General features: G+C 38.1%; 1 pseudogene; it reads left to right on the top strand.

Moving 5' to 3' along the window:
- Positions 1–1,985: 1,985 nt before the first annotated feature.
- LOC148010209 (COP9 signalosome complex subunit 4 pseudogene) lies at positions 1,986–3,089 on the top strand (annotated as a pseudogene).
- The last annotated feature ends 1,587 nt before the right edge of the window (positions 3,090–4,676 follow it).

Consider the following 4,676-nt stretch of genomic DNA (forward strand, 5'->3'; position numbering starts at 1 on the left):
GTCATTGCTTTGGTAAGGAATGCATGCATGATATTCTTGATCAAATCTGTAAGAAACATCATCTTGTTGTTGTTGACTAGAATGATTTGAATGATACCCATTTTTCTCATCGTGACATGAAGTATAGCATCCTTTTTGTTCAAGACATTTGCTAAAATGTTGCTTATATGAGGGAGAAGTTCCATATGGTTCATATGCTGAGTTGCCATGAAATACATACTCATTCACTATAGTATCATGACATTGCTGATCATAGTTCTCACAAGTGGAAGAACTTGAGACATTAGAAATTGTTGTAGGTGCTAGCCATACATCAAAGAGAGTAATGAGTTTTTCAATACCCATCTTCATTTCCCTAATATCACTTGCCAGACTGTTCTCTGCATGCATGTTATCTCAACTATCCATAGACATAGTTTTGGCCATAACTTGATGAATACAAGTCCAAACGGAAAAAATGATAACTCTATTTGAATCCTATGATGTCTAGCTTCAAATGACAATGCTGGTCTCAATTTAGAAGCCAAAATATCCCTCTCTGTAAAAGGATTTACTATGTATGTCCACAGTAGACAACACCCTATCCCAAGTACCTAGTTACATTGTGTTAAACATAACTTGAGAAATACTGATTGGAATGAGGTGTTTGATGGCTTCACTCAAAGCCCACAATGTCTACCTTCATTAGGAGTCCTGGTTTGCATTATTTTTACCTACACCCCATTCTGAAAATGATTCTCTAGGTCTGTCTACATTAGACAACACCCTGTTTTGTCCCTGTTTGAGTGTTTTTGGTACTTCTCATCCAAATTTGAGCCAATAACCAATACCAAAGCACTCAAGAGAATAGGGAAGAGTTGTAGGTTACTATGGTAAGTGAAAAAAACCTCTGCAAATCCAAAATTGAAGAAAATCTTGCTTGTGGGTGACCATAAGAATGCCAATGAACATGTATGTCCTGTCAATACCACTACATACTCCAAAGTACAATCTCTTCTAAGTGTAGGCATGAAATAGATTGCATTATACATTTATTGCATTTTACCCCTGCATTACATATGCCCATTAGAGAGTACAACTTGCTACTGAATCCAATATCCCCATCCTTCTTGCCACAAAGTCATACATTATTGCCATACATTGAGAAAGCTCCATTGGTCTTTCATACAAGGTAGCTTGATAAAGAGGAATCAAATGGCACAAGACTTTGTTGAATCTTCAAGGGGAGTGTTGCTAAGCCTTCCACAAGTATGAATGGACCCAAGATTTGAAGAAGAATCCCAAAATTAATGCTCTAGGCAATGCCTATGCTGTCCAAGCTCTTCAATCTTCAAGAGATAGTCATTGTGGAAGAGAAACATGCAACACAGCATGCAGAGATCTAGAGGCTTCTGAGAGTTCTCAAGGTGACCCATGCAAAGCAATACATCTTTCCACAGATGTCTGATGATGCTGCCACAGGTTCAATGAGCATCTATTCATTCGGTTGGAAATGCTTCATATATTTACTGTTGGTTTAGACTTGTCACAATGGAGTTATTGCAATAAAGTCAAGTTTTCCAAATCAAGAGCTCATGTCTGAGCCATCTGCTTGAGTAGATGGTTTTCCATCATGGTGACCATGCCCAATGATTGATACATTTTTTTAAAAAGAAACTTGGCAAACAATGGAGGCCAATAAGATTCCACTTGAACATTAACAACCTTCACTAATGTTGCAATCTTCTCAAGCACGATGCTAATGCTTCATCGTGCAGGATGCTGCTAACAGGCTAAGAATACCATTTGCCCACTGATGCTTCTTGCAATAAAGGAAATCCTCCCTATCCAAGGCATGACAAAATATATTGTACTCAAGTCTATTTACAACATGAACATTGATCATAGCCTTTCACAGGCTGTTCTCAGCCTCTGTAGGGCTCTAGCATCGCGTGTAATGTCCTTTTTTGTATTTCCTCTTGAATTCTTGAACATAATGAATTACCATGTGGTTATCGAAGTCTTCTCCCAGGTGCATATCACTAAGAAAGGATGCCTTCTTCGGTAGTCAAGAGAGACACATCAACTACCATCTTGTTGTGCTTCAACTGTTCCATTTCAACCAGCTTTTCTCGAGCCTCTGCATTGGACCTCTCCATAGTAGCTTGCTCAGCCCTAGCTTTGGCCTCACTTGCAGCTATGGCAACAATCTTCTAATGCTTCAAGCATGAATAAATGTACTAGTAGTTTCCCTCAGGGTTGTGAGATTCATGCATGAATCTAACATGCTGGAAGCTCCAATCATCTCTACATTGTCATTCTTGTAGCTCTTAACAGTCAAATTATTATTGAAATTTAATAAATTATGGTCTGCTTGTTCATAGCAGCTTCTCTCTACATGAATCTAGAAATGTTGCCCATGCCAAGGCCTACATTGATCACATGGTATCGGACGAGGTCCCTTTAGTGGCATCTCAGTAGGACCTCCAAATTTTCGCCCAAGATCTCATGAAGATAGAGCCCGAGTCTCACAAATGTGTGGCTTAGTATGCTTTAACACAGATTCAACCTTGTGTTGTTTCTTTTGAAGAATATGTATCTATAATTCGCGAAGGTCTTGCTGAGTTTTATGTGAATGAAGAACAATGGTAAAAAATAGCACAAATGCTGAGTGGAATCGATTTGGAATCTGCATCCTTACATAAGGATGTTGGATGATATATACAAGCTCTCCAAATGTGTGAAGATTGCCTACTGTACCTTGAGGATGATGATGTAGTCAATACAGAAACTTTCATTAAGAAAGCTTCATTCCTAGTAAACAATAGCAAAGATGAGGGCCTGATTCTTCAATACAAGGTTTGCTATGCTCATATTTTGGATATGAAACGGAAATTTCTTGAGGCTACACTTGAATATTATGAGCTGTCACAATTGGAACAACGCGAGTTTGAAGGAAGATAGGTGGATAAAGAAGAACCGCAACAAGTGCTGCAACAGTGACCTGCACCATTCTTGTTGCGGATGGCTCGTAGAGATCTAGAGTATTAGCAATAGAATGGAAGAAATCTTACTCCAGCTTGAAGGAAACCAGTTGCCATAGAGATTAGAAGTCTCAATCATGGAGTACTTGAGCAATAGAGCCATTTTCTTAAGATATGGTGGATTCCATGAATCAGGCATAGTTCACACTACTGTTGTCCACGAAATGAGAAAGAAAGGAATAGGCTAAATAAGCCAAATCACTACTCTATAGGTTGCTTAAGAGGTCAAGAACCAAGTTATGGAATCCATTGTGGTTGAAAGAGTCATGGTTGGAAGATTTTAGCAAGATATTGGATATGGAGTATGAAGTGAGCTTGAGTTAGAGAGAGAAAGACTGAATCTAAAAGCAAACCCTTCCTTCTCAAAAGTAACCATGGTTTAAGTGTCCTCCAGCCATGTTTGACCCTCTTTTGGTCCATAAGCCTTCAAAATGGAGTAAAATTTTATGATGACCTGTAAAAGTAGTTATGAACCTCCATCTTGCCCCCATGTCTCTGTCAAGAAGCACTAAAATAACCAGAGTTTGAAGTAGTACAATTGTCTAGTCACTGTCAAGAAGAAACCAAACCATGTAGCTATGTCTTCAACTCTAGTTACACAGAAATGATGCCTGTAACCAAATCTTCCATGAAAATGACCTCCCCAGCCAGATCATAATCATGAAAATGATGGAATTGAAGCCTGCCTTGATCAAAGCATGGCTCTGATACCAATGTAAAGAAGGGATCTTCTAATTGAATCAAAATTTCCTAAACTAATGGAATCAACAAGAAATTGTCATGGAAAAGAAACTAAAATGTATTAATCTAAGGAAACATTAAAGAAATGCTTAAACAAGCTAGTGCCATGGAAACTCACCTCCATATAGGTGAAAGACATGAACTAATGTAACTACCGAGAAAACTTACACGACTTACAAGTTCATAATGACAAAAAGCCTCTAACTTTGGCTAGGATTGCTGGCTAGGACTGCCTATTTATAGCAAATCCTAAGCCCTAGTTCTCTAATCTTATTACAAAGGCTTTTAGCCTGTCATTGGCTTTATTTACTTCATTACAAAAATTGCATTCCCAAAGCTCAATGTAAAATCAGAAAGGTCATCCCTAATGCTAAACAAGCAAAAAATCCTACTTCACATCAGTCAAGATAAGGGCACCGGTATCATACTCATACCAAATCTAGATGGGATCCAAAATAATTTCTATGAGCATAGGGATATTATGTATGCAATTCATGGATGTAGCTATCAAAGCCTTCATAATCAGTAGTCCCCACCAAGGTTGTAGTGGTACCATCACTTGCATAGCTCAGTTGTCTGGATCACAACCTTGACCATTGCCAAAACTATGAAAACAATTAAGAAAAAAAGCAACACAACAAGAGACTCCAATAGCTAACCCTATATTGATATACATGAAGAAAACACATATTGTGGAGCCTCTACTCACTACCTCAACTAAAATGGAAGTCTAGTAGGAACACTTATCAAATATGTTGACCATAAAAGATAGCTCTAAGCTTTAGTAAACAACAATTGACCACAAAAGATAACTCAAAGCTTCACTAAGTAACAATCAACAAGGTTGTGAGTTGTAGAAAGAAACATGAACCATCCCTTATGACTTCAAGTTGAAGCTTTGCTATCCCAAAA

The sequence above is a fragment of the Lygodium microphyllum genome, chromosome 30 (assembly GCF_053477565.2).
Source record: "Lygodium microphyllum isolate KBCC chromosome 30, Lygodium_microphyllum_v1.1.10, whole genome shotgun sequence".
Classification (NCBI taxonomy): Eukaryota; Viridiplantae; Streptophyta; class Polypodiopsida; order Schizaeales; family Lygodiaceae; genus Lygodium; species Lygodium microphyllum.